We start from the raw sequence: 25324 nt of genomic DNA on the forward strand, positions 1-25324 counted from the left end.
ATCCCACACCCAGTGCACGAAAGATCGGTCTCAGGACGACGAAATAGTCACTCGCTTTTAATGTAACATCTGACGATTCCACGGCGATGAGAACTCTTACAATCTCGATTACTGAGGCAGTAATCACCTCTGAAACGTCGATCAACTTCTATGTGATTACACGTTGTAATATCCCAAAAGACGACTGTCTTTAAAAGCGATAGGACTGTAATACTTTGTTGAGTCTTACCTTTAAAGGAATATAACGTAAGAAGCCGGTATTCTGGACCGCTGATTGTAGGCAAGACTCACACTGTGAACAAAAACAAACATCTATCAATAAACAGGTTTTTGTACAAAATTTGGATTTGATAAGCTGAATAGAAGACGTTATTTTAGATTTCCGATGGAAAGATAACATTAAACTTAATCTCAGGAAAGAGGGATAAGAAAAGTGTGTGTATAGATTAAACTAGTTCGTAATACAGTCTAAAGATAGGTTTTTGTGATCACGGCAACGAACATCAAGGTCAACTCTATACCCACAAATATCACTGACAAAAATGTCACGATTCATGTTTAATATTTCGCACTGACAACCATGGACTACAACAGAACGCAATTCCTTCAAATGCGTATACCCAGACAGACGGACACGCTCAAAATAACATGTGATGAAGCAACGTTCAGAAATCAAGCAGTTTGTGTTATTAACTAGCCTTTCATAAACACACCGCCACGGTGGTCTAGCGGTTAGAACGCTGGCCTTGTAATCCTGGGGTCTCCCGGCGGTGCCCGAATTTATAACTTGTGTTGGGCAAGGCCGTGGTCTAGGCAACACGGAGTTTTCCTCCGTGGCATCCCAACAATTACTCCATTCACACACAGAAGAAGGCAATGGCAAACCACTTCTGGATCATCTGCCAAGAACGTATATGAACAGGTCCCAGTCCGAGAAAAGGATGGAAGGATCCTGTTCATATGGACCTGTCGTCAGACAGAACACTAAATAATAATAAGATGAGGTGGTCTAGCGGTTAGAACGCTGGCCTTGTAATCCTGGGGGTCTCGGGTTCGATTCCCGGCGGTGCCCGAATTTATAACTTGTGTTGGGCAAGGCCGTGGTCTAGGCAACACGGAGTTTTCCTCCGTGGCATCCCAACAATTACTCCATTCACACACAGAAGAAGGCAATGGCAAACCACTTCTGGATCATCTGCCAAGAACGTATATGAACAGGTCCCAGTCCGAGAAAAGGATGGAAGGATCCTGTTCATATGGACCTGTCGTCAGACAGAACACTAAATAATAATAAGATGAGGTGGTCTAGCGGTTAGAACGCTGGCCTTGTAATCCTGGGAGTCTCGGGTTCGATTCCCGGCGGTGCCCGAATTTATAACTTGTGTTGGGCAAGGCCGTGGTCTAGGCAACACGGAGTTTTCCTCCGGGGGCTTCCCCAGTTTCTCCGTGGCATCCCAACAATTACTCCATTCACACACAGAAGAAGGCAATGGCAAACCACTTCTGGATCATCTGCCAAGAACGTATATGAACAGGTCCCAGTCCGAGAAAAGGATGGAAGGATCCTGTTCATATGGACCTGTCGCCAGACAGAACACTAAATAAAAAATAATTCATAAACACACTCGATTGCATTATTATTGCAGTGATGATCACGCTTTCTGATCAGATATAACGTCAAATAGAAACAATACATTGGCCTGGTTGTCAGGGTGACGCACTTGGTACACACAGCTACGCAGGTCTTCGGTTTAACATTAAACAGCTCCGCAGAATGTATTAATGTGTTCCTTATGATTCTCTGTGTAAACAGCGATTATTTACTTGAACAGCGTTAACCAGTTGATCTTTGTAATGGTGAAGCGTTGTGTTTTCTTTACGGTACGGACTGGATTCTTAAATACTATTTAGATCGAGAGTATAGTTTTAAAGGGTAATTGAAAACTGCATACGTGTCATGTGTGTGATATGTGCCTTTTAATTCTAAATTATCACGACAGAAAGTTTTACTTGTTTAATCAGATCTAATGAGTGAATGGGTAGTGAAGGACAGAACGTGGACGTCGCGATGTATCGGTTGGTCACCGATGGACTGGCTTCATTCCAAAGTGGTTGTTCCCCTGCAATCCCCTTGACAAAGCACAACCCGCAGAGCACCACGCGAAGAACACTATCCGTGCCAAATAGCCCTCTCGAAGAGGCTCGTTCCAGAGATTTGCAATTTCACTTACAGTCTCAGGATCTGCCAAGACATATCTCGGAACACAGAAGGTACAAAGACGATTCCAGATTGTCCGTGAACTAACAGAAACATCAAGTATCATGGAGTGGACTTCCCACAAGTCAATGTAGCTTTTATCGTAGCAACTTCTGATCTCATTTTTCACGTTTCTCCTAAAAACAAACTTAGACATAAAGAGTAACAAGCAACATCCTTTTGAAAAATAGCCACGTCTGGATATCTTAATGCGTAATTTATAAAAAAACTACTTTATTACTCTAAAGTTGTTTACTGAGTTGAAGAAATTTCTAACACTGTAACTTTAAGACGAAATGTTAACGAATGACGAAAGTTTCTGCTACATATTTTTTCAACTCTTGTTGAGACAATATTAATTTCTCGTCATTTCTATGCATGCTACATGCCCAGTCAATCTCGTCGTTCTTTATTATATTTATAACAAATTGCAAAGATGATCATAACAGAAGTTACTCCATTCCATACTAAAATGCAGAGTTTATATAAACGAATATTTTAAATACAGCTGTGGACATACACACCACATGAGGACAATTTTATGTCGGTGTAAATACTACGAGGAACAATTTTATTTCAATTTAAGTTGACATTAATTTTATGTAGATTGTTCACGGAATTTATTAGAAGTGTTTTTATGCACAAACGTAACTACAAAAACTATTTACACATTTATTCTAGTGATTATACGTAAAATGTAAAACATTCCCTGAACTAACAGAGAAAAGTTATGGTCTTCCTACCTTAGTTTTAATAAAATTAATTTATTTCATTTTCCACCAAACGAATAGAGTTAGAAGGCCAGATCTGTTTATCCGTATCTCAGCAAGGACAATACACATTTTTAGATTCGTTTTAATTTAATTGGTTGAGAAGATTTTTTTTTTTTTTTTTTTTTTTTTTTGTATTTTCCCTTGGGGAATGCATTTGGTTTTTATGGAAACAAATTTCTACACCGCCATGTTCTGTTTTATTAATTGTATATATCATCGTGCGCGAGATTGTCTTTCACCAAGAACTACACAAATATTATTACAACAGACAAAGAAATTATGGGAAAAATATTCCGCCCTTTTAATAAAAATATGACAAGGTTCCAAATAACCGCTGTTATATTACTTCAGTCTGACATCCTATTCTTTAAGATACATTTTAATATTATCTCCCACATAACTTACGTTTCTCATGTATTTTTCTTTCACGCTTCCCGACTAAAATTTGGTATGCATTTGTTATTTCTCACATTTGTGCTACATATAACATCTATCTCACATTTATTATCCCCAATATTTGGCGAAGAACAGTAATTATTGAACATGTTGTTATGAAATTCTTGTAACTTTCTATCACTTATTTTAAGAGTTCTCTTCAGCGTCCTAATCTTAAACACTTTCCTCTTTTAGAATCACAAAGTAAGTTTTTCACCCACACGAAGCGAGGTGTAAAATTTACCTTTCCATTTAATTTCAAACTTAATTTTTTCCAGATAGTATTTATGATAAAAAATGCCGTGAACAGAATATTTTCATTCTCCAGACTTAATCTATTTTTAATTATTTTTCGTGAGTATAATTCTGATCTGTAAGACTGATGACAAACAACGTAAATTAATTGAGATACAGAAAAGAATGTTTTAGAAACATTTCCTCTGTCTTATTTGCTTAATGAACCGAACGATAAATTACAGAGTTGTTATTCCCAGGAGGAAAATTTGTTTCGAAACATATACACAATATCGTTATATTGGTAACATTAAGAAATTTCAATGGCGAAATACAGAAACACGCGTCCCAGTAATAAAGACGAAGGGTGAGTGTTGAAATATGTAAATACGCGTTTCCAGAGTCACCAACGCACAACCTGGAAAAGATGGACGTGGGACTGAAGTTGCGGAGACGAAGGGGGGGGTGATTCCTACGTGTGGGGGGGGGGGAGGAGGATGAAGACAGAAACCCTCACTCATAAACAATCATTTATTTGTTAAAGTGGTATTTTCGACTTTGTCCATCGTTATACTTTAATAAAATTACAACGTTTCGGAAGCTGTATCCTCTTCCGTCTTCAGGTGAAGGTGATTAGCACAGAAATCCTAGGTGTTAGGCCCCCTGGTTGATCTAACCTCAGACCTAGTTTCTAAAACGCCATAATTTTATTGAAATACAGACGATGGACAAAGTCCAAAGTACCACTTTAACAGATTATAACGCACCACTGTTAGAAAACTGCAGACTTCAACCATTTCTAGACTTACGTTTAAACTTAGTGGAAAAGATTTGAAATAAAAGAATAAAAATACAGAATAGAATACAGCCATCTTCAGATCCTCCGCCGTGAAAACCTACAAAAGTACAGAATGTTTAAAAATTCTCTACGCAGTAGATACGTAGTTGCAGAGATTGGGAACGTAGTTATTTTCGGTTAGGTTGGTAGTGTGGGTTTATGAAAGCTGTTTACTTATGACGTAACGTTCAATTCAAAATTACAGTCGCAAAGGAAAGAACGTTTGTAGTGAAATGTGCAAGTATGTGTTTTGTTTTCAGCTGTACACAAGCTTTTTGAACATTCTGTAGACAGATTCCAAACAAATACACATCTAATATACAAAAACGACAAAAATAAGTTTCTTAAATTTGCGTAGACAGTGTGCGAACAGATTTAAGTTTCTTATAGAAGCGCACGATACTTACGAATGCAGGCAAGTTTGTATAGTTTCCGGCGAATATATTTCAATACTTCCGAATTTTATTCTCAACGGTTACGGGGATAGGGATATTTGAAATTCAATATTTTATAAGGACATATTGGCTAACATCATGTCTGTTGTACGTCCAGATAGTATGCTCAGAAATCTGTTATCAGAGACAATAAATATTTGTTCCACCCTTAGGACCCATAAAACATTTTAAAATTTGTATAAATTCAGAAGTCTAATCGAATTTAATATAAATCATTAAGACTATCAAATCCAGAAAGGAGAGACTCGCCATTTGATAATTTTATGGATTTCGTGGAATGGTTTGATTTCAGGAAGTCGCTAATTTGATCATAATCATTATTTATAAGATAATCGGCTTTTTTGAGAATAAGTACGTGGTTTCTTAATTTATTTTAAATATTCTTCATTATTTCTCAGTTGTGTTCCTGTGTGTTATCTTCTGAACGAACAATTTATCGGTGCCGAACAAAGAATTATAATTAAAGAATTACAAGCGAAATATGATCGCTGTTTACTGACTATAATTCATTCATAAAACTCTACTAGTAATTCAGCGAAACTGTCACTTCAGTTTTATGACTTTTCCAACTCACATGTCGCATTTTTATAGGCCTAGAATTTTTTTTTTAAAAAAATTAATAAACCTGACCCGGCCAATTTCCTCTTTTGCCTGGACATTTAGGGCTTATAACCCTTTATCCTGGCAACTCTGAATTCCTCGCTGAAGTGATATAGCGTACGGTGAGCTGCGATCTGTCACGTGATTATTATGAGAATGTGTGATGGTCATCATTGTACATATTAGAGGCACAGCTGGGCAGTACATAACGCACCGCGGGGCATATTACGTCACGTGACACCACCACGCCCTGCAGGGTATAGTCAGCTCAGAAGACTGTGCCACCAGGTTGATAGGATACACTTCGTCCAGTATTTACAGACGGGTTTCACATCAAATGTGTGAGCGGATGTTGGTACAGGTCACGCCGACTTTAACGAACAGAGTAATAAATAATATATAGATTGAAGGATTTGGATTAAATTTAAAGTCACCGTCATTATTATCGTTGGAATAAAGTTTTTGTGAGAAAATACCACAATTAAATGGGATTTTTACCGTACTAATCCTATGCAATCGTTCTAGACCACGTAATTAACTCGAATGAACAGTCTTTTTAGAGGAATTAATAACTGTTCGGTGGCCAATAAATTGACCTTATTCTATGGAAACCGAAAGTTCATTAACATTCTTACATGATCGTCACCGATCCTTATCCTATAACAAGTGAATATATTACAGTACCTCATATCATGTTCCTTTGCGAACAATTTTAATATTATCGTCCCACCTAAGCCTACATTTCCTAAGTTGTATTTATTCAAGTTTTCCGTGCAATATCAAAACTAATTTAAAATCTTTTCGATGTAATGAGTTCACGACGATTTATAAAGGGGCGTTTAGGACAATATTTGAATCAAAGTGAAATAAAATGACAAGTTGGCGGAGAAAACTGCATAATTACGAGCTACATAATTTGTGCACTTCACCAATTATTATTAAGATAATAAAATCAGGGAGAATGACAGAGGTCGAATAAGTATCGCGCATGGGGGGGGGGAGACAAGAAATACATACAAAATTTTGGTTGGAAAACCTGAAATGATCGCTCGGAAGAGCTAGGTTAATATGGAAGAATAATATCAAGGTGGTCTTGGAGTAATATGGACGGAGCTTCTGAAGAACGTGTCTGAAACACTGAGTTAGAATGTTTACCGATGTACAAGGAAAATAATTTGAAATCTGTAGTGTCCTTGGCATGCAAATATTAAACATGTGTCCGAAATAGAACAAAATTGACGCCAACGAGACACAGAAAAAAAAACAGATAAATACGCGTTTACAAAGAAGACTGTTTACATGTGTAACACAAATTACATGTCTTCACCACGCAGACCACAACAGAATTGGTGTACCACGCCTACGATATTCCGTCACAGACACACATCTGTATTTACGCTGCTACAGTGCTCAATTCCTCCAACAAACAGCAGCGGACGACGGGATATAAATGGAAGGGACATCATTGGATACATTGAGCAAACACGTTCTTACGCCCGCAGAACACAAGTGGGCAAATTGGGGCGCGTATAATGGAACAGCTGGTCGACCATCCCATTAGCGGGCTATAATCAATTGTTCTGTCGGTGCCTGTCAATGAGAACTAGACCCACACATCTCGCCTTCATTTAGAAAATACGACGTTATCGTGAATAGGTCTTAAGATTGTAAAAGTTGGGAGCGGGGACAATGAACCCTGGATCAACGTCTTTTAAGTGTTGATTATCACGGCGTATGGTAATAAGGACTCGAGTCGTGGGATCGATTCCCATTCGGTGTTATTTTTTTTGTCTTGCTAAGTTAATCTTTTGTGGTGACGGATTCTTGTTTTAGGAATGAAAATGAGTAACTTAAATTAACTCCAACATATATGGGACTTTTTTTTGAGAAGCTGACAGTTCCTGAACTAATCAAAGAATTATCGAGCTTCTATGGAAATCGGAATGTTCACGAACATTTACATAAGAGCCCTCATCACTGGACTGGACACAATTCAGTGCTTCTGTACCCCTGACTCAGAATCTAAGGCTCTTTTGGGACCATACGGACGGACGTCTATGACGTAATTACTCAATTTTTTTTTCAAATTACATTCTTTTTTCAGAAACGCATAAACTTTTGTGGTTCATCTGGCTAAAGATAGGGAGCATAGCGGGCTCTTGTAAGCACGGTAATGAACCTTTGGGTTCCATAAAATGTTGAAAACTTCTTAAGTCGCTGGCTTCTCAGGAAGGGCTCGGCTCAATGGAGAACGTAAGTAATCGTATGCATGTTTGTGTTTACGGTGTGTTTTCCGTAATGTAAGAGACCATCCGTGCCACAGAACTGTGTTGATGTGCACATCCAAGTGCTTACGCGATACGTACACGGTGTTCACAAAGCGTAAGGAACCACGAACTGCGAATTTATTCAGGGCATGCCTCAAAGAGCAAAGCTGCTATACGAAGGGGTTGAGTACAGGGGACGATATGGTATGACAGGGGCTTAGCAACCCGCAAGTGGTCTTTGCGATTACACACCGGTCTTAAACAAAGGAGGAGGGAGGCAATTTGCAAGCTTTCAGCGTGTTTGCCTCGTGGCTAATGTATTTTAACATCTACCTTCTTAACTTTTTTAACACTGAACACTTTGTCAAAAAAAAAACCCATTTTTATCTGTGTATTCTCAAAGCAACTTATAATTCTTTGTTAAACTACGACTGAATTGGTTTTAAGAACTGAGAGGGTGGTTAGTATCACACACCAAGTCACTTAACCTCCTCGGCCCAGAACAAAGTATGTATATTTTATCTTTCTATTAAGTTTTTCTATTAAAATTCTAAGCAAATTTATAATTTCTTCTATGCGTGCTATATATCCTGTGTATTCCGGTATACATTGAACCTTTCCATATTTGTTATAATTATTAAATTATTATTATTATTATCTTAATCATTATCATCATTATATGTGGGCAGATTTTAGAACGAGATATATCTCTCTGGAGTGTTGAGAAAATTACACAAAAGCTTGTAGGATTAATTTCTCACGAGTCCTTAAACAAGTAAAATTAACAGCAAGGCAAGCTCGTGAAGTCGATAAAGTAAACTTAATTTCGCGTGGTACACGTGTAAGTTGGTTATCGACACGACAAATAGTCATTACAAGAAGCGACGTTTTATCCTGATGATGCATTTAAGTAGCAAATTTGCTTGTGGGCATAGTTACTCCGTAGAATTCTAAAACAGGGATAATTCTTTCACTAAGATATCAATAATTTATTCGAACAAATGAACGCATGATAGGGAAACCACATATGACTTTCACTAATCAACGAAAGAATTATGAACTGGAATCTATTATAAAAATTGCTAAAATTTTATTTTGATTTGTATAGGTCCATAATAAATTCTACTTAATATATTTTTTTTAAAATCTAATTATAAAAGTCTTCTAACAAACGATGACATAATATATGACTATAATATGCACATTTTATTAATACATATAACTTTTACTGATATTTTTCGATACATATTTAATATTTAAGAACATAGAAAAAATTAATCTCCCTGTGCACTTCAACATATGTAGTGTTTATTAGCTTTAAAAAAATATCTGTTTATCCGAAGTAAGCGACTGGAACTATTCTTTAACAATTTATTTAACTTGTCTTAAGGTTTAGAGTTCTCTTGAGTTTAAATACGAAACAGTACGCTAAAATACAGAAAGAAACTGCTTCTAGAGAAGCTGATATTTGCTCAAGAAACCCTCTATTCATGGAAAAGTGTATTAAGAATTATTTTCTCATTGAAGACCAGTTTTTCTGGAAATCTATTAGTTCACTTTAAGGATCGTGTGCCTATAAGAGTCGAAAGTCCAATGTTGGCATATGACAAATATCAAATTTCATCTAAATCCGTTGAGTAATTCTGGACATGAAAAGGTCTGACATGTAGGACAGATTCTCCTTCTGTGAATTCTCCTCTTGGAGTCGATGCAAAAAAACAACAACATAAGAACTCTGGCAGAGAGTACAGACTAATGGAGCACACAATGGGCCTGACAGAAGTCTTTGTTCCACTGCCCGCCCTTACGAGACCCGGGATCTCTTCACGGTCCAGCGCAGACAAATGGAAGGAAGAACAGACATTTTGCATTGCATCTCGTACGTAAATCTTCTATGTAAAATTACGTCAGACATTTCTTCGTTCACAATAAGGGCGAAATAATTGATACTGTATCGGTATGTAAATATTCTGATTGGATATAAAAACAAAACAAAAATGTATGTTTTCTAGGTTGAAGCGCCGTGTAGCCTGGTACGAGATTACCAAAGTTTCGGAGGTAGTTTTTACTGCCGTCTTCAAGTTTCTTATAAATATTGTACTTAAATACGATTTTAAAATATAATGCTGCAATAAATTGTATTATTATTCATCACGAACAAATTTTATTCCCGTCAAGTTTGACGGGTGACACGCCATTGCTAGTTTGTGCCATATGCAGTAGGTACATACGTGGGAACTTATGAGACGCATTTCGTTTTAACTTCCGGTTTTAATATTTCACTTCTATCCTAAATGAAGTAGGTTACCCTCAGTTAATCCAAGCTAATAGCGTCAGAGTACCTTCAAATATGACATGACCGCCTCCTGACATATCCCTTCAATTCTGCCTTGAAAGCGTATTTTAACAACTTAACTCTTGGGACGATATTAACCCTTCCCCACCCATTTCAACAAACAGCAGCATCTTATTTTGCATTTCTTATGATTTTCACAATAAACAGAGATTATTTTCTTAAACAGCGTCAACCAGTTCATCTCTGTAATGGTGAAGTGTGATGTTTTCTTCGCGGTAAGGACTGAATTCGTAAATGTTATTTAGACGAGCTCAGGCTTCAAGGGTTAACCAGTTGATCTTTGTAATGGTGAAGAGTTGTGTTTTCTTCGCGGTACGGACTGAATTCGTAAATGTTATTTAGACGAGCTCAGGCTTCAAAGGGTTAACCAGTTGATCTTTGTAATGGTGAAGAGTTGTGTTTTCTTCGCGGTACGGACTGAATTCTTAAATATTATTTAGATGAGGTTTGGTTTCAAAGGGTTAACCAGTTGATCTTTGTAATGGTGAAGAGTGGTGTTTTCTTCGCGGTACGGACTGAATTCGTAAATGTTATTTAGACGAGCTCAGGCTTCAAAGGGTTAACCAGTTTATCTTTGTAATGGTGAAGAGTTGTGTTTTCTTCGCGGTACGGACTGAATTCTTAAATATTATTTAGATGAGGTTTGGTTTCAAAGGGTTAACCAGTTGATCTTTGTAATGGTGAAGAGTGGTGTTTTCTTCGCGGTACGGACTGAATTCGTAAATGTTATTTAGACGAGCTCAGGCTTCAAAGGGTTAACCAGTTTATCTTTGTAATGGTGAAGAGTTGTGTTTTCTTCGCGGTACGGACTGAATTCTTAAATATTATTTAGATGAGGTTTGGTTTCAAAGGGTTAACCAGTTGATCTTTGTAATGGTGAAGAGTGGTGTTTTCTTCGCGGTACGGACTGAATTCTTAAATATTATTTAGATGAGGTTTGGTTTCAAAGGGTTAACCAGTTGATCTTTGTAATGGTGAAGAGTTGTGTTTTCTTCGCGGTACGGACTGAATTCTTAAATATTATTTAGATGAGGTTTGGTTTCAAAGGGTTAACCAGTTGATCTTTGTAATGGTGAAGAGTTGTGTTTTCTTCGCGGTACGGACTGAATTCTTAAATATTATTTAGATGAGGTTTGGTTTCAAAGGGTTAACCAGTTTATCTTTGTAATGGTGAAGAGTTGTGTTTTCTTCGCGGTACGGACTGAATTCTTAAATATTATTTAGATGAGGTTTGGTTTCAAAGGGTTAACCAGTTGATCTTTGTAATGGTGAAGAGTGGTGTTTTCTTCGCGGTACGGACTGAATTCGTAAATGTTATTTAGACGAGCTCAGGCTTCAAAGGGTTAACCAGTTTATCTTTGTAATGGTGAAGAGTTGTGTTTTCTTCGCGGTACGGACTGAATTCTTAAATATTATTTAGATGAGGTTTGGTTTCAAAGGGTTAACCAGTTGATCTTTGTAATGGTGAAGAGTGGTGTTTTCTTCGCGGTACGGACTGAATTCGTAAATGTTATTTAGACGAGCTCAGGCTTCAAAGGGTTAACCAGTTTATCTTTGTAATGGTGAAGTGTGGTGTTTTCTTTGCTGTACGGACTGAATTCTTAAGTAAGTTACGGAGTCTGTACCGACGAGTATCAGAGTGTGGTTACGCTAGTGTCATTATCACTGGAAGGTTTGCCGTAGCATCGAGGGCACAGTTAGCAAAGGCACGTGAGTGAGTACACTGTGTATTTTTGCAGGAGGGAAATAAAAGATGGTATCTCCCTCTGTGTTTTGTGAGGGGGGGCGGCGGGGGCTCACTATTGATTTTAGCACTCCGAACGCCGAGCAGTCTGTTCGTATTCGCTGCCTCCTACGTGAGATGTGCGTGTCCATTACACTCAGTGTATAAGACTCTTACTGAAACCACAACCCTTTCAATTATAAGCGCTTTAAGATAAAAAATATTAACTTTCTCTGAAGGTCACTGTCTTCTGGGTTCATCAACCTGATGGTGGAGGCAGCAAGGATCTCTGAAACGTCGATAAAAGTCTAACGGGACTATTGTCATTAACATCGTAACACCTCACATCACTATTAACACGCCATTTGTAGTTAGTTACTTACAAAGGCGGCGAGTCAGTAATTTTCCCAGTTACTCAGTTCCTTGGGGCATTCTAGCCAATATAATCCCTGGCTATGGGCTAGACAGTCAGGCTTCGATTCCTGACAGCAGAACGAAATTTTCCTTTCATTATAATTGCCAGAATATATCTCGAACTCAACCAGCCTCTTACTCCCCGAAACGCGCTTAACCCCTGTGGAAGGACCCTCCAGTATCCACTGAACAGAACGCTGGTTGGGCTCCAGAGCCTATCCGGACGCAGAAGCTAGAAAAAAAGTTCTTCGCCCCTTCCGGAGATCGAAACCCGGTCGTTGAGTCCATAGTCTGACACTATAGTAATTGATCTATCCCGTTTCACCGGTTAATTAATTAAAGGACAGCTTTTTCTTCAATTTGATTTCTGGCTTCACTCTGTCAGCCAATTAGCTTCTTCGTTAAACATTTTGTTCGTTAGTTGGTTAGTTAACAGTGTTTTCAACCTAACTTGGACGGCCATTATCATTTCCTCAAGTTCACCTTCACCTTCTTATTCTTTCTCTCCCTTTTATAAGCCATTCTTTTAACCAAACGTCTTCTGACCTCGTTTTATCTTCTTTCGAGTAACGAAAAAGGAATAAAGGAGATAGAACAGTAAATGTACTAATGCTAAAAGAAAGAAGGTTTTTGTAAGACGTCGTCAAAGCAAAGTACGAGCCCTCAATCTTTTAAGTAAATCTAATATCTTTATTTAATGAATTTAAAACATTTTATTTATTCAACGAGCTGGAATCCACCTTCGGCTGAGCACTCATTACATTCCTTTCACTACGAGTCAGAAGCAGAATCAGTAAAAGTGAAAACGAGAGTAGAAAAGCCTCTCGTAAATTTTTTTAAGCTGGTTAAGCTCCGTTTGCTTCTTCGTAGCAATGACATATTGTAAGAATAACGAATAGATAGAAACTTCGTTAAACTGATTCACACCAGTGACCATACGCTAGGCGCCTGAGATAAAATACGCCTTTTTTGGGTTAGAAGAGTCGGAACAAATACATTTATTCATCTGACATCCTTCGGATGACAAAGTGAGACACTTCTAAGAAAAAGAACAAATTTCAGAAGGAAATAAATGCTTTATGTCACAATAACTATCAATGGCAGATCCCTATTGTTCGGGGTTGTTAGACCGAAGATATATTGGGGTTACTTACTGCACGAGTTCAGATATCAAGGCCACAATATTTATAAAATATTTTCTGCTTTTCAAGTTGTCTAATACAGCTTTTTTTTTAAAATATTTATCAAACAAATTATAACACGAGTTTATGCTGAAACGTTCATCCTAAAATAATAGAAGGATTGAATCTTGAAGCGAATACACAGCTCTTGGAATTTCACGTATTTTTATATTTTTATATTTGCCGGATTTTGATTATTTTACGATGTCTTATCAACTGATCAGACAACACACCCCATGCCACCGGAACGCAGGATAATTGAGGATAATAAACCTAAAAGTCTGTAAAAGCAGCTCCGTGGTACACAGCCCTTCTATAGAAGCTGATAGTCGCTTATCAAGTTAATAAATTACCCGAAATTTATGGAAACCAAAATTAAGAACAGGTACCAGTTCCTGTCCTGAGCCAGATGAATTTAACCCACAGTTTCTAAACCTATTAACCTAAAATGCATTTGAATATTATCCTCCCATCTACAACTAGATCTTCCTAGTAGCCTCTTTCTTTTCTGTTCCCAACATGCGTCCCCCAGGAAGGAAAAACTGTAATATTCATATTAAATTGTCATCCTGGGCATGTAAAAGCTAAAATTTCGCCAGGACTAGTTCAACTTGAATCGTCTTTCACGTAAACGGCGACCCCCACGAGAAGTGCACAGTCAAGCTTAAAGCTAAGTCTACAATGACATTGCCAGCCCATCAACTAACTACTCGTGTCATGGCATTACATCTGTTAATACTCTCTGTCTGTCTGAGTGTCGAGAAGTTATTTTTAAAATCGTTACATTTAAACCTTACTCGGCCTAGATTTATGGTTAACCATAACAAATATTAAAATAATTCTAATTTTATAAGGTGCATTACACGGTTCCGAATTAAGCAACTTCATTAAGCAGAGTCCTTCCTGAGAAACTGTCAGTTGTTAAGCTAGTCAAGAAATTATTCGTCTTTTACAGAAACTTAAGACTCATTACCATTCACAAGAACCAGAAACTGATCTGCATCCTGAGCTAGATTAATCCAATCCACAACCCCAAACCCTATTTCCGTAAGAACCATTAAAATACGATCCTTTCATCTGTGTCTTGGTCTGTCGAGTGGAATCTTTATTAAGGTCTTTTATAAAACGATTAAAAAAAGTAAGGAACAGAATTCCTACGTTCGACGAATGTTTATCGATGTTCCTTTGCTATCGATATGAAACTTCATTTCAACTTGTGTCAACATACTTTAGGAGAAGCTTCTTGTGCTACTCAGAGCGAGAAATGGGAAGAAGCCATACTGCACGCTGTTCTGTTATTCTAGTCACCACAAAGAACACGGAAAACGCTGTTTGCAGACACAATGGCAGTTCGTTCTGCCGCAATCTTGAACGCTGGAGACGCGCGTTTGATTCCCAGCAGGACGCAGAACAAATGTAGTCAGAGAGGTTGTGACTTGTACTTAACTCCTGTTTTAAAAATATGGGCAAATTAATTCTGAATTTCACGGAACTGTCATCTGCTTTATTACAAAAGGAGACGCCAGTTGCATACAGAAACATTTTCTAATCGTGATTCAGGCACTAACAGCAAAATTTTGTCAGTTACAATGCCTTTGGCATATTCTCATATCATTTCCTTTATTATTTCATAATCATAAATATTTCACCATGTTAATCAATGGTTATGACGAGGCTGATTAGCGTTCAAGTCGTCGGCTGTACTGACCGATGTTTTCGTAGTTTTACTCAGTCTGGCAAAGAGAATTTCATAGTCGTACCTTCAAACAGACCACAGTTACCTAATTCAAAATCCATATTTAAGTACCACTAGTGGCATTCATCGTACTTAAATTTATATGTTGAAAACTCTTTAGTTGATGCATCGTCATTAAGTAACTTAATCATCATTTAACAGCGATGAGGTTATGATTTTATAATAAGTTGGACTACGTTTGTATGCCCTGTATGAATGATAGGCCAACCTAAAGGTCTCTGCTTACATAAGACATGTATGAGTAACCCAACCGGGGTTTAAACCCGTACAACAAATGTTTGAGCTGTAATTCCTTGACCTAGGTAAACAAAATCTAGTGCTTGGGATTGGATACACTTGATTTACAACGTTTGCCACTTCAAATCTTCTCGTATTTTGTTGTGGTCCAGAACTTATGGGACATTCTGTATAGTTAGCACTGTTCTTTAAAAGGGTAAAGTTGTTGAGACTTGCGTAGACTTTCCGGTGGGCCTACTTAATGCCTCCCGTTTTCAGGCGCACGGAACGGAGAGGCGAGAATTAAACTCACTTAAAATAAAGAACTGAACGTACGGGAATGAAGATACGTGTATCCCGAAGCACTCAATGCAAATTACTGTACCTTCTAGCTTCATAATCGACAGCTTCAACTACAGCGAGAAATGCACAAGTTTAAACTCACCGAGCTACGATATAATTCCACAACTTGAGAATCGGGAACAGACGACGCTTTGATAAGCTCAACTCCGACGAGAACTTTAAGTAGTTATTTAAATACCGCCATGAAAATGAGACTCAGGTCGGGTAGGTTGGTAAGCCTGTCTTTTGTTTCGTCTTCTCGACGAGATCTGTAAAGAATTCCGCGTTATCAGCACGAAGTGCGCACTGCAGTGGCGTATCGAACCTCTCCCAATATCAACTAAAGTTAATTTCGTTGGCCGTCGATGTTGGTTTCACATGCTGACAGACAGACGGACAGAAATACTTCAATAGTCGCTAATCATTCTTGCGAACGCGCGTTAAATAATTATATTTCCCTTTAGATTTATTTTTGTGACAGATTATTGCTAAATAATATTTAAGGACTCAGTCCGTACCGAAAAGAAAACACCGTACTTCACCATTGATCAGCTGGTTAACGCTGTTTAAGAAAATAATCGCTGTTTACACTGAGAATTATACGAAAAATAAATACGCTCTGTGAGTAAATTGCAGAATTATGTGTTACTGAAGCAGGCGGTACATATATTTACCACCGGGATTTAAAATGTTAATTCGGCAGTGGCATTTCGAATGAAATCATACCGAGAAGCATCCATCAGAGTCTTACAATTCCAGTTCCTTTCCGTTACATTTATATCTGACACCTCTCTCATTCATCCGTCCTGCACATATTTTTGTAACCCACCCTCTCTGCCAACCCCAAACATCAACAAAATTCTATGGGCGATGACCCGGCAGGCCTCTCTATAACTTGCAACGCTGTTCGGGTTCCCTTAGCTTTATGTATTTTCGTTTATAGCCTGACTGCTATATTTCCATATTTATGAAACTCGAATAACTTATTTCAGAGCTTCTTTTGAGGAATTCTTTTGCGGAGATATTTCGGATTCTATGATTTCCACTCTGTTCCTCCACCCGGGTTAAGATGGATTACTAACATTACCTTTAAAATATTACAGACCTAGATGTCTTCTAGACCTTATACGAAGCTACATTTCCTCATGTATCTGCTCACAAAGATAGTTGGAATTTTATGCTCTGAGATTTGAGTTTCAAAGTATTCGTGGAATTTCTTCTGCGTGTTAATTTTTCCTTCTGTGTCCTCGAGGCTTCTAGTCGTAAGTGTACATAAACTTAAACTTGAAGAAATAATTTTTATAAAGAACGAAATATAAAATGTAAATTCTTTTATCGGAGAACCTGTTAATAGAACCAGAATGAGATAAATGTGAGAATATTAGATAAAATAAAGATCAGCCTGATGAAAGAGGCTGTAATCATCTCTGTAACAGTGGTCAATTTTTAAAGAGACTAAACTCGTACAACATCCATCTTTATATTCGCCGCAGTGGAAACCTGAAATCTCATGAGACGAACCGGATATAAAAGATTTAGAGAGAATAGACGTCCAGAGACGTACGATAATAGCTGACTTGCAAAATGGAACAGGATAAACAGCTTAATCCACGATAAACTATGACAAAAGTAAGTAAACACACACAAAGAGACAGTTACTGGAATAAAAATAAGACATTTAAAAATAAATTGAGTACAGACTTAGAGAACACCTAATATGGAATCAAAATAAGTAAAATTTTATATATTAAAATTATTAAAAATATTATTACGCAACTGCAACTGTTCTAATATGTGTAACGACTTACAAGGATTTACTCAGACACCATGATAATTAAATACAACAGACCACTACCGCCTGAAAGAATCTTAATTATCAACTAACTTCCTGAAGAATATTTCTTATTAAGAAACTAATAGCATTCTCGGCTAGTTAAGATATTCCCCGGTGTTTTATCAGACCCGAAAATTCATTACTGCGATCACAAGAACCCACCAACATCCTCTAAGCCCATTTCCTTAATAAGCATTTTAATATTATCCTCCCATCTACACATAGGTCTTGCGAGTGGTCTGTTTCATTCAGACTTTCGAATTATATTTTGTACGTAACCTAGGAAACTGATGCATTTTGTTCTATTATCTACAAACAGAATGAAGCATAGACGTAAGTAGTAACTCGCCTGTCATTTCACGTATTTACAAAAACGACAGAAGGGCAGAATTAAAAACAGCATCAGGGGCAGAACGTCTCGTAACATTTTATAGTTCCTCCAATTCCTGTGTGCCTCTTATACAATTCTGTCTGATGCAGGAATCTTACAAGAAAATGTATCTTTCTTTTCTGAGTGCTTCATCTCAGTTCGAAGCCCTTAGAGCAGACAAGCGTTTCCTTACATCATCCCTTGAAGTAGGGGTCGGTACAGGGGGAGGGGGGACAAGGAAAATAAACTTTCTGCACGCAAAGCAAAGGAAAATGGAATCACTTTGTAATGGCAGTGCAGCTACCACGCAAATAGGTGTAACAGGGACAAGACATTTGTCATCTTGATATACAGAGGTTGGTGTTTCTGGACACAAACAGAGCCACGTATGTGTGTATGTTCATCAATGCACGAACGTATGTGAAAATTTTCTGTAGGGTAAAAATATATGTGCCTAGAATATCCTACATTCTGGTAAATAAATTATACGTTTCTTTAAATAAATTCCGAACACCCATTATCGTGATAAATTTGTTCTTCAGCCCTGAAGATGAATTGAGTTTGACTCTCCGAAACGTCGGTTTCTAACTATAAGTCTACACGTCGCGAAATCCCAGAAGAACATCTTCATCCGCACGTCGTGAAAATTTCAAATCTCAGATACATTATCCTGTTAACGATCTCAAACTCCGGACCGAATCTTGAGCTACACACCCTCAAATCCTGGTTAATATACATTTTAAAGTTATCCTCTCAGAACTAAATTAATTTGTAGCATCTGAGGTTATACACGTAAGGGTTCTTTAAAATGCAGAGATGTATTTACTAAAAGAGAAAGGGTTAGTTGGCAGCTAGCTAAGGGGTCCACGACACGAGGGCGTTGCTTGGAGTCTAGAAGTAATCTACGACGGGTCTTCGTTCAATAACACGGAACGACAAGTTGATTGATTAGACGATCACCAGATGTATGTTTCTGTCTTTTGACGTAGAGACAATGAGGTAGTGAAATGGCGAGTTGCTATTGGCTGCAGCTAATACCAGTGCAGGAGGAAGTGATGGATGATGAATTACAAGACCTAGATGACGGACACGTGTCGTGTCAGAGACATCCAACACGTGTCCTTCTTTCTATAGCACAATATACTGCAGCGTAATGATCTTGTATCAGATATCATGTTACGGACTATTCAGTTTAAAAGGTATCCTCCACTGTCCAATGACCTTCCTAAGGGTATCAATAGCACAAGATGCACAAAAGCTATGCATTGACACTCTACAACTCAGATAATTTGCATCGTATTTGTCTAAAGCGATAAAACAACCTACATCTTTAAACCTACGTATAATTATTTGAATGTTCAAATTTAGTTATTTAATTACGCTTGGTTTAATGACAGTGTACGTATCGCAGCCTATATGGCGTTGAATGATTAATAAATAATGAACTGGGAGGGATATGGAAGGATGCGGTTATTTTATGGGTACTATCATAATATTTGACTGGAGGGACTGTGAAAAACCACGAAAGTCGATAGTCGGTCTGCAAGCCGAGATTTGTATCTGGGGCCTCACGAGGGATAACCACTCGGTCGATATGGTAACCAGTGAAAAATAAGTGTGTGAGATTACAAGGGGCAGACCTCGTACATCTGCATGTGTCAGGATGAGAATTAAAAAAAAATGTGCAGGCCACAGATAGAAAGTTTAAGGTAAATCGACCAATGTCAGTGACGAAATTAAGAACAGAATACATTCGAGAAACTATTGTCATCCCTTTAAGTTTCCAAAATATTAAATAGCAGGATTATAAAACAATAATTTTGCCTGTTGCTTTGGATGGTTGAGAAACATGGTCTCTTACTTTGAAAGAAAAAGGTAGATTACAAGAGTTTAAAAAAAAACAGGATGCTCAGAAGGACATTTGGATGTATGAAGGATGACATAAGTGGTTTCGGGCTACAGAGGGTTAAATAATTAGATTTAAAAACATGTTCTGAACGTTTTCCAGCATAAGCTGTATGGATACTATCCACAGATTTGACGAAGGGAAGTTTGTTCGTGTAGTAAGCTGGGGCTTGGGGAACTACTTGTTAACTGTGACAAGACAAATCGACCCACTACTTGCAGATAACGCGGCTTACTGAGACAAGATACGGCCTGCAACCACAGGTGTCCTCGGGGGCGTGGGAAGATATGGTCGAACAGATGTGTGGCATTTACTAGTCTGATGCACCTGGTTCACTGAAAAGCGTATGACGGCAAGACACCTGGAAAAATGGCACATGTCCTAACACCTGTTTCAAAAGATCTAAAACATCTCAGAGATAGATCTTAATTCCAAACGATAATTATAATAATTGAGGCACTAAACATCTCTGAAACGTTGGTGTATTTCTACATGACTACAAGGCGAAGCCTCCAGAAAGACAGTCATATTGGGACAGTGTTGTTTAAGGTATTATGGAACAACACAACCAAAACAAATGAAATTAAAAACTCCGAACAAATTACAGCGGAATGTTTCAGTAGCAGATTTCATAAATATCTATGAAATAGTTTCTAAAACGTTGTACTCATCACGTGATCATTTCATAACCTTTTACTAATCGTCTGGAAATAAACGAGTTAATACTTTTTTATAACTATGTTTGTTTCTGTTAACTGACTAAGCGACTGACAGAAAATATTGAATGATTTAAAATACTTTATCATTAGTTTTCTTCAGAAATTTTTTCAAAAGAACCAACTTCAAAGAGCTAGTGTAGATGGAAAGATAATATTAAAACGTATCTAAAAATCTAGTAAGGTAATGTGGACTGAATTTATGTGGCTTAGTTTATAGATCACAGGGGGCTTTTGTTAACACGGTAATGATCTTTCGAGTTCCATAACACGGAAGTTTTTCCGCTAATTAAGCATCTATTAATTTTAAAGATGGACTCTGAACCAAGAGTTAGCAGTAGCTACCGTTAAATACTAATTACACATAAAACATAATTTAATTACATACGTAAATGTTTAATTATAAATCTTGCATTAAAGTATTGAAAATTTCAGTGAAATAAGTTAGTTAATCGGATAAAACATGCCACTCGGCAACGTTTAACTTACTTTCATGTTGTTTCAGTCGCCACTAATCAACCCCTCTTCTTCACGTGCCACCACATAAGTCACTTTCGCATTTAAACACTTGCAAAGAACCTTGTAACAATTATTTATATCGAAACTATATAATTTTAAGAAACTTCAAAAAGAAATATCACGATAATATTACCAGATCCTATCACATTGAAGTAAACAGTCGTATAGAATTATAACACACCATCATACTCTACACTCACGCACCGCGACAGGCTGTTGTTCTGGGACTGACAAGTTCAAGGCCTCTTGTATTCTAACTGGTACCATTTGAGAAAACTCCCCCAACAGATGGTTCTGATGTCGCATTGTATACAACTCAGGTACCAGTCATATTTTAACATTACATAACTTATTACACATTCCTTAAGTGTACATAACAATTTTTATGAACAACTGTGTTCACGTACTGACAAAAAAATGTGTGTTAATATTATTTTTAACAGTGAAATTTATGATTGCAGGGAAAAATAAAAGAATTATATTAGTGATGTACGAAAACAGTTAGAATAAAATAGAAATGCAAATATCTTTAATTGAGTTTCATCTCCCAAACATTCGAAAAACTGGTTATATTTTCTGTTACGTAAATATTAAAATATAAGAGATTACATTTTGTTAAGGAAAGAAAATATAATGATAGGTTTTGAAACCAAGGTGCTGGGAAGAACAACAAGGAACCAATCAACGATACGCCCAAGAAATAAAAAAAAACTTTAATTAAAAAAATTACGTGTTGAATAATCATGCAGAATCAAAAAGGTTTACTACTGCAGAGCCATCTACTCAGAATAATGGTCGTGCCGTTCGAATACTCCTGACTATACAGTACCGCCATCTTGACAAAAGACAAATGCGTAGGTTCGAAATTTGCCTCCATAAGCAAGCGAAACCATTTTCGTTCGTGCAGTGTCAATCGCGTGCTACATTATGTATTGTGCGTAAGAAAGTGCTTTTATATCTGTAATAAATTTTATCGGTTGTTTATGAATAGATGGTAGAGTGAAAAAGTGTTATTGTGTTTGTTAGCTGCAAGTTATGAAATGTGGCGTTGGCAGAATGACATTGATATTTGATGTGTGCGACAGGTGTGGGTAAAAATACTGAAGTGTGTTGTTTGTTTCCACGGATGCGGAAGGAATAAAGAATTTGCTGTAACAACAGAAAGGTAATTGAAATTAAAATGTATCCATTAACATTATAGTTATGAATAGCAACAAGTAATTTTATATCCTGGAAAATTCTCGGCGTGTGCAATTGGTTATACTACCCAGCGTTTCGTACTAGATAAATTTTCTCATGTAATGTTATTTTACGACTCTTTATCAACTGCAGACGATATGCAGTAACTAGTGAAAAAGTATAAGAACGTTTTGATTCTTTATATACTGCTATCGTGGGGTATGAAAAATATGCAAATCAAACTGACTACATCTCTTCTTCATTAAGTGATTACGTTTTGCTCCAAGGACGTGCTAGCTCTGTGGTAATGTCTTGGATTTGTATGCGTGGGGTTGCAGGATCGATTCTCGACCACTAAACTTTTTTTATTTAATGTAGTCATCATGTTTTTGTTATACATTATACAAAAATTACTCTTATAAAGTTTTGTGTCTTTAGATAATCTTGAAAGTGGTGTTGGTGTCGATTTATCAAAACAAGTTTCTTCATCTGCCATATTGGTATTACTGATTCTAGGAAGTGTGATTTTACGGTTATGCCCAATTACATAACTAACTAACTAACTAGATGGCTTACGGAACCCGAAGGTTCATCACCGAACTAACCAAAGCCATCCACCGGACCCTGTCCTGGGCCAACAAAATCCAGTCTCCTTCAACTCCTATCTCCCATAGATCCCGCCTGAGATTATCCTCCCATCTACGTCTAGGTCTCCCCAGTGGTCTCTTCCCCTCAGGCTTCCCAAATAGTGGACCCGGTGCACACGTCTTGTCCCATCAATGCGCGCTACATGCCCTGCCCATCTCATTCTTCTCGACTTAATCAACCTGACAATACTGGGGGAGGAGTACAGATTTTAAGCTCATCATTATGCAGAGTGAGAGACCATGTTTCGCACCCATACAAAACAACAAGAAAAAATATTGTTTTGCATATTTTAATATTTAGGTTCCTAGAAATGACGGGAAGACAAAATATTTTGGACTGAGAAGTAGCAAGCATTTCCAAAATTTATTCTCCTCCAAACTTCGTCGTGAATATTCTTTTGATTTCTTATTGTTGTTCCCGAATATTTTAACTTTTTCACACTTTCAAAGGATTTATTAGTCACCATAATGTGATTTTGCATACATTACATATACTTTTTTTTTTCTTAATGTATTTGTTGGCCAACTTTTCTACTAGCTTTTAGTAGAACTTCTGTGTTCCTCTATATTGTATTTATTTCGTCCCCCAATAAATTAACATTATCAGCATATGCCAATAGCTGGAGATTTATAACTTTTCAACTTTTTAATGTATAGTTAAACTTTATCTAAACATGGTTCTAACATCATCAGCTCCATGAATATTTAAGAGCTGAGAAAAGACATTTTCCCACCTGTTACAAATTTTGATTTAATCTGCCATTAATTTGCTATTATCACCAGATACTGATTCTGCTTCTTCATAAAATCTATCATTGATATCATCACTTTTGTCCTTAGTTGGGGCCTGAACATTAAGGACAATAATTCCCACCAAAGTCCTTATAGAATTACATAAGACAACCTGTCACTAACAAACTATACTCTCTTAAGTGTTGCTCTAATTCTGCTGTGAACAAGAAACCTTTCCCTAACAGATGATTGTCATTCTCCTTTCCACAGAAAAATGTAAAATTTTCCACTGCCATCGCGTCCTCCCCCTCCCATCGCACCTCCTCCACTGCCACGAAAATTAACTTATAAATCTTTAATTCCCTAATCACTAATTTCTGTGCCCCTGTCGTATAGAGAGACCCCTAACATTCCAGGTTACACAACGTCCATGCCAAATTTCAGCAAAATCCGTCTTGTAGTTCTGGAGTTAAATCATGCGGACACAAGGACAGGCAGATTGAGATGACCTGCCCAAAATGTGTTCATTTCAGGCACATCGCGAAAAGATCGCGTAATAATTACAATTCGTAATCTAAGTTAAAGACTTCCGTTACCATGACAACGATTATACATTCATAGATAATAACTCATAAGGCCAAAAATTCAGGAAATGTTTATCAATCTAACCTAACCTACTAACCAACATTAATTGTAAAGTTTATTAATATTATAATCCTTGTTTTTGAAAGTTTAAAGTTGTACTCTATTTTTAAATAAGTTCAATCAAGTGATTTACGTGAATATTCAGAGTTAAGAGTTTGATGAAAGTTGAAGCAACTGTAGACAATAGAAGTGGAAAATTAAAGTATTAGCACGTGAAACTTTCTTAAACTTGTAAGCTCTCATATTGAACCCGTGGAGTGACGGAAAACTTGTGTGGTTTCATCATTCATCATGACGTCAGTCACTCTCTGCCGCCATTACTCAGTCAGAAGGGACGTTTACGGCTTACGTCTTTTTTCCAAGCGATCGGCTGAGTGTTCAGCCTTACAAGGACCTGATATGCCTCCCGCTTGGCATATCTTCCGGTTATTTCTTGGTATATTTAACGATGATTTATCAGCTGAATAAGTTGTACGACAGGAATTAACGTTTATGGGCAATATGAGAGGAAGCGGTTGTCACTTACAATAGCCCGATATTGTTATAGAGTGACTGAGGATAATTCCGTAAAATCAGAGAGAGGATAGGTAGTATCCTGGGTTAGTTTTTAATTAGGAGCAGTCTTAATTAAAAGAGACATATCATCCATTATATTTCGAAATTCGGTCATTAAATTTTTACTGGTTTCATGTTACAATTCTATACCACGTGTTTTACTATAACGTCTGATGGACAAATAATATCAGTAGGCAATAACATTTATATAACATAATTGATAAGCAAATTTTTATGTTAATTTTGAAGTGTCTATTGCATATCGGGACTTAACAATTGTTTATATCATGTAACAGTTTTAAGACAATTAATGACCATTTCTCGTAAGAAGAAATAATAACGTAATGTATAATGAATTTAGAGTCAAGATAAGT

At 37.2% G+C, this 25324-nt stretch overlaps 2 protein-coding genes across 4 annotated transcripts in view; one reads left to right on the forward strand and one right to left on the reverse strand.

Annotated features, from left to right (window-relative positions):
- LOC110830146 (somatostatin receptor type 2) overlaps positions 1-25324 on the reverse strand; it is a 169745-nt gene that overhangs the window by 123216 nt on the left and 21205 nt on the right. Inside the window, exons 1-2 of one of the 3 annotated variants that reach the window (XM_087352973.1) lie at positions 21163-21405; positions 230-292 (exon numbers count right to left, since the gene is read on the reverse strand). The exons of 1 other annotated variant lie outside the window; for it this stretch is intronic. The gene's annotated coding sequence lies outside the window, so the exon portion shown is untranslated. Of the gene's footprint in view, positions 1-229; positions 293-21162; positions 21406-25324 lie in introns of those variants that run through there. One more of the 3 variants, XM_087352972.1, reaches the window with a different exon arrangement.
- The window catches only part of LOC110838352 (guanylate cyclase 32E), a 107240-nt gene continuing 103996 nt past the window's right edge, over positions 22081-25324 (forward strand). The window contains exon 1 of the mRNA XM_022081466.2: positions 22081-22357. The gene's annotated coding sequence lies outside the window, so the exon portion shown is untranslated. The remainder of the gene's footprint in view (positions 22358-25324) is intronic.

Source organism: Zootermopsis nevadensis, unplaced genomic scaffold, assembly GCF_977971745.1.
Source record: "Zootermopsis nevadensis isolate Lab colony 2312 unplaced genomic scaffold, Znev_1.0 Znev_ptg000021l, whole genome shotgun sequence".
NCBI classification, from domain to species: domain Eukaryota; kingdom Metazoa; phylum Arthropoda; class Insecta; order Blattodea; family Termopsidae; genus Zootermopsis; species Zootermopsis nevadensis.